This window comes from Lipotes vexillifer, unplaced genomic scaffold, assembly GCF_000442215.2.
Source record: "Lipotes vexillifer unplaced genomic scaffold, Lipotes_vexillifer_v1.1 scaffold753, whole genome shotgun sequence".
In the NCBI taxonomy this organism is placed as follows: domain Eukaryota; kingdom Metazoa; phylum Chordata; class Mammalia; order Artiodactyla; family Lipotidae; genus Lipotes; species Lipotes vexillifer.
In genome coordinates this window covers 84,288-90,200 of record NW_006783618.1, presented here as the reverse complement: position 1 = coordinate 90,200, position 5,913 = coordinate 84,288, and the positions used below count along the sequence as shown (strand labels likewise).

Genomic DNA, 5,913 nt, shown 5'->3' with positions numbered 1-5,913 from the left:
AGGAATGCCCTTCCTCATCTCCTTCTGCCTATTTCAGTGCTTCGGTCCCTTCTTTGTGCAGCCTTCTCTTCTCCAGCTCACACTTCTCTTTCTCTTTAGAATGTTTACATACCAGTGGTCTGCAGCTTTCATTCTGGTATAAACAATAGCCTACTCCATTTCGTTAATCATATACCGACATATTACAGTAAGGCCTGATAGAACAGCCTGCAGTAAATGCAAATTAGGATCTACCATGATTGGCTCTGGTCCTTCTGCCAGTTTTCAGTGGCTAAAGTTCTTTTCTTCTGCAGGAATAGGGAGAGGGCTTGAGGAAGTGGCAGTGTCATGATAATTTGGGACCGACTCAATTCAGTGTGTTCCAGTTGTGTACAATATTAGTTCAACTATATTTACTTTTATGCTTTCTGTAGCAACAGAGACCCAAGGAGAAGTAAATCCCTCCCACATTTCACTTGACTAGACTGAATTTTTTGGGCCCCACTAATCACAGTATGGTAGACTTTACCGTATTGCCTGTTTCACGAGAGTGGCTGCTGTCCCAACTAGTCTGTAAATTCGAATTCAAAGTAAATCTCGAACCTGACCTCTTCTCACCATCTCCATCACTACTACCCTGATCCCAGCCACTATCATCTCTCACCTGGATTGTTGCAAGAGCTGCCTAACTGGCTTCCCCAATTGCACTCCTTTCCTGTACAGGCTATTCTCAACACGGCAAACTCCTTTCCTGTTAAATCTGAGCTGAAAATGCTCTACATGATCTGTGCCTCTGCCTTCATCTCTCGCTTTCCTCCCAGCTTGCTCCACTCCCAGCTTCCTCAGGGCCTTTGCACTGGCGGCTCTGTGCCCTGGAAAGCTCCTCCCCCCGGTGTCCCATGCTCACTGCCTCAACGCCTTCGGGGCTTGGCTCCGACTTCTCACGGAGGTCACCTTCTCGCCAAGGCCTCCCCTGACTACCTTATAGAAAATCACAGCTCACGAACTCCCACCCCCAGCACTGTGAACCCCTCACCCTGCTTTTCTTTTTTCCTTATCACCTTCAAAATGACCACATAATTTTTCAAAAGTATTTTATCTGTTATTTGTTGTCTGTCCTCCTGTGCTAAAGCGTAAGCTCCACGGGGACAGGGACTTTGGCTCATTGATGTACCCCCGGCCACCTAGACGGCCTGGCACGTGGCCGGAGTTCAAGAACATTTGGTGAATGAATTCTACAAAGGCAAGGCCACGTCTCAGAGGTGAGCCTCTGGGTCTCTTTCCTCTCTAGGGCTTTCTGTTTACCTTTTCCCCCCCTGAGTCCTAAGTATGTTTACTCTTCCCTGGAGATTTTTGGGACCAAAGGGAACCCTGGTTATTTTGCCTACTTTAGGGCCAGCCTGCCTAGAGGCAGAAGACCGGTTAAGATGACCTTCCAGCAACGCAGACTTGTGTGGAGATGCCAAGTGAGGGTGCAGAAGGAGTGCACGTGGGGACCTAACTCATTTGTAAGCAGAGGTGGCTGTCTGGTGTGGAACGGAGCGCCCTCCCCTTCCACCCCTCCAGCTGTCACATTCAGCCAGTAGCTCCCGTCTTTGTGCCAGTAGCAGAGCCTCAAAGGCCGCAGCTGGTGGGAGAGAAGAGCTGGGCCGTGGGGTCATCTGCGCTTCCTGGTGGGGAACCAGCCGGCTCCCCTCACTTCCTCTTACGAAGGGGGCAGCCCAGCCCCATTGCTGAAGGCTTGCAGCCTCCCCTCGGGGATGGCAGCCTGGCTGGGACCCTGGGGCAGTGGAGGCTCCGCATTCCTTTGGGGCCGGGGGTCTCCTGACTGAGGTGGGTGGGCTAGTACGGGGGCTTTGGATGGATCGGAGGTGGAGCGAGGGTTAGGGTTTAGTCTGGTTCTAGGATCCAGAGGAGGTTTGGGGTCAAAGAGGATGTTCGGGCTTCTCAAACCAACGCCTGCTGCTTCCACAGGCAGGCAGGCAGTGCTCTGGCACCAGAAGCCTAGGTCGGGAAGCCGTGAGAACTACACCTCCCAGTGTGCAGTGCTGCGGGCCCAGGGAGCGGGGAAGGCCTGAGGTCAAGCTCTGGGAAGCCCTTCTCCTGCTCCTGCAGCTGCAGCAGCGGTGCACTGCGCAGAACAGTGGGCAGGGCCTCAACGCGGTGGAGGGGAACTGAATCCTCCCAGGGGTGTGGACGCAGCTGCCTCCCCACAGGCTCCTCAGTGCTGCCACGGGCGGCCTGGAGGCGGCCACCTTTGCCCACAGCACAGCTGCAGGCCCCTTCTGCACACTCAGCACGCAGACATCGCTCGCCTGCTTGCCTGTGCACGTTGACACGCTCAGAGGCACACGCCCACACTCATACGCCCAGGCACGCACGCTCGCAGGCTCACACAGCCCTCCTTTCTAGATGGACCTCCAAGCCCCACTAACCCTTGGTCTGAAGGACTCCTGGCCTCAAGCACATACCCTGTTGCTTTCACCCCCGATGGCTGAGCCGGCTCAGCGCTGGAAATGAAAACTGGGGACACCCTGCACCCCGGCGGCCTTCCTGCCTGGCTCCTGGGAGTGCCCTGGACACTCTTCTTCAGACAAACCCAGTCCCAGGGGCAGATGCTGCCTTCTTTGGCCTCTTTAGTCTGGTCAAGGCCACACCCTTGCAGCCCTCCCTGCCCTCAGCGTTGCCCCCAGAGGGAGGACGGAGGGGAGCTCACAGGTTTGTTTTGTGACTAGGGGCCAACCCCATGAAACCGCCCCTGGGAAATGGGCTTCTCTGCGGGCCCGGGCCCCGTGAAGTGTATCCGCAAAGTCCGGTGGGTTTGTCTCTTCTGCTGTCAGTCGCACGGCCACAGCCTGGACCTGTCGTTTCCCTCTAGAAAAACACTCATTGTACATACAGCCCCTTTCTGGTCCCCCCAGGTGCCATCCACACAGCCTCCCAGGCGCTCAGTCTCGACCACCCTCCTTGCCACGCTGCTGCTTTCGGAGGCCGCCCGTGGCCAAGAGAGAGGAAAGCTCTGCTCCCTCTGTTCCCGCCCCCTCGGCCCCAGCCATTCTCCCACACACTTCCCCCATCGCCGCCGCTAGCCCACCACTCATCCTTGGAGGAACAACTCAAAGGCCACCTCCTCTGGGATCTGCGATCCCAAGAAGCCTGTGCCGAAGTGTGTCTGTGCAGGTGGTGCAGCGGCCCTGTGCACGCGTGCCCTGCACACACGTGTGTCTCCGGCACGCACCCTGCTGCGCACTTTCCTCCGCTCTGCTCTTCATTTCCCTCGCCAGATGCGCCCAGGGCAAAGCTATTAACTGTACGACGGCCAGAATGAAAAATTAAATTTCCACTTATCCCTCTCGTTCATGCATTCCCTCCAGACCAGCGGGGCTTGGAGCACAGGGCATGGCTGTGCCCCGCGGAGACCAGCCGATGCGGGAGGAAGGCTGGTGGGGTCGGCGGCTGCGTGGAAGTTGCCCGTGAGTACGAGAGCGAACAGAACGAACAGCTCTGAAGAGGCTCAGGCCGCCTGGCTGCGTCTTCCTGAGGGGGCTGAGAGACCTTCCCTCGGGACGGCCAGTGAAACAGCGCCTGGGCCCATCGATGATTCAGGGAGCATCACACTTCCCTGGCTCCTGCCTAACTGGGCTGTCAAGGGCAGAGTCCCCTTACGCAAGGCCCTTCTCACCACCCATGTGTGTGGCTTTGGTGACCACCCCCGTCCCGCTGTGTATTGGGGGAGCACGTGAGGACACGCTGCATGCCTCTTCCAGCTGGAGCCCTGGGCGGTCCCGGCGCACCTTCCCCGCAAGGCCACCTAGGCCTGACCGCACAGATCCCACTGAGGGCACCACTGGAGCAAACACGCCCAAGGAGATGGCTCACCTCCGCGCTGGTTTCCCTTCCTTCCTTTCCTCTCTTTTCCCAGCCTGGGCCTGGGAAGTTGCTCCCTTTCCTTCCTGCCTGCTCCTGGACCTGCTGTGTCTGCCTGCTGAGCTGTCCTGCACTCACGGTGGTCCTGCATTCTCCTGGGCTTTGGCAGAAGGGAGGCCCTGACTTTCCTGTCCCGGCCCTGCCTCTGGGGTAGGGCAGCACCACTTAGCCCCGTAAGCTTAGTGGGCCTCTGGCCGGTCCGCTCATGCTGGGCAGTAGGATCAATGGGAGGTCATTGCTCCAGGGTTTCTTGGCCTCCGCCCCTGATTTCCCAATCAGCAGTTTCCCCAGAGAGCCTGAGTGGTGGAGGGGGATGCAGTGGTGGCGTTGGTGCTCCACTGCTGGGTGAAGGTATTCCCATGCAGGAAGTCCATGCCGTGTGCTAGGCCGTGGTATACGGATTTGGCGTGATCAAAAGAAGCCTGAGATAAGTATGATGATCTCTGTATTACAGACAAGGAAGCTGAGGCTCAGAGGGGTGAAGGCCACACAGCCAGGAAGAGCCAGTATGTGAACACATTCAGGCCAAGTCTGTGCTGTCCCTCACGTGACCCGCATCCCCCCAGGTGATCACGCTCCCTTGTGACATTGTTCACCCTCATGTGCCACATGGCCAGAGCTCAGGCGCCTAGGAGGCTCTTATGGAGCTTTGCTCAGACTTTCTCCAGGGGGTGAGAAGTGTGTGACACTGGCCTTACCATCCTTGCCAACTTATGGGAACCCCCAGACCCTAGAGTGGAGGAGGGGCTGTCTCAGCTTTCCCCAGGCTCCACCTCTGACACTTCTTTTTTTTTGCAGGTGGGGTTAAGTAGAAAAGAATAGCTCTATCGCTTTGCCAGGCAAAGGGGGACACAGGGCGCTCATGCCTTGAAAACTGTGTGTTCCCTCTGACATTTCTACCACCTTAACCAGTCCGAGAGCCAAGAGCAGGGAGTTGAAGAAAAGAGCAAGTGACAAGTGACTCCATCTCCGTCCAACCCTGGTGACAGAGGTGCCAGAACGGCCCCGAGGACAGGTAGGTGCAGCCCTTGGACAGCTTTGGGCTGTTTTATCAGCAGCTGTGCCTTGAATGTACCCACAGGTGAGGTCTCCCACTTCTGAGAAACAGGCTCAGAGCTAACGAATCCTCAGGACTCGCCCAAGCTCTGTGCCTGGAGCCAGGAACCACCGCCCAACTTCCAGTATCCCTGAACCTAGCTCAACATCTCCCTGAGGTCACTTCCTGTCCAGCTCAGTAGCAGCATGATGTCGTTTCCTGTCCTAGGAGGGTCTTTCTGTCACTTTCTCACCCTGGAACTAGCTCAGATACAGGGTTAAAGACACCCTGGTTGCGAAGTTGTGATGGTAGTTTACCCCTCTATTGGCTTGTTTTGATCTTTCCATCAATAATGATAATGACAGAGACAAGATAATAACCATAGAACACGAGCCATTTATTGACACACTGGTCTGTGCTAGGTACTTGGCCTACGTTATATAAATCCTGACAACAAGCCTTCAAGGCATGTCATATTGTGCCTGTTTTACAGATGAGGGCTTGTCCAGCTGTCTGACACGGAAGCCCATGCTCCTTTCACGTTCCATGTGATGTCTCCCCCAGAACATCCCAGCCCCTGTGTTCCCTTTGCTCTAAGAGGTCAGGAGGCTGAGTCTCCCTCCCATCTGCCCTGAGAGAGAAGAATGCAGGGAAAATAGAATTCAGTTGCAGGGCACACAAACCACCGTGGCTTTGGGCTCTATCCTGGCTTTCCCTCTGTACCTTTGCTTGAGGTAAGCCTCGCCCTCCAGCCCACGCAGGTTTCCTGAACTGCAGGAGCAAAGCTCGGAGGAGATGAGCTCCTCCCACAAGCCCACCCCACCAAGGCAGCATCACAGGTGTGCAGACCCATGGGCAGGCTCTAACCACGCCCACCCCCAAAACAGCATTGCTGTAAACAGCACTTCCTTCCTCCCTCCTGGAGCCTCCCTCCTGCCCCTCTCTGACTGGCAGGGGCGGGGGGGGGGGGG

The 5,913-nt window shown here is 56.4% G+C and overlaps 1 protein-coding gene across 1 annotated transcript in view; it reads right to left on the bottom strand.

The window, feature by feature from the left end:
- Positions 1-5,913, bottom strand: part of NECTIN1 (nectin cell adhesion molecule 1) — a 65,865-nt gene that overhangs the window by 4,193 nt on the left and 55,759 nt on the right. The window lies entirely within an intron of this gene.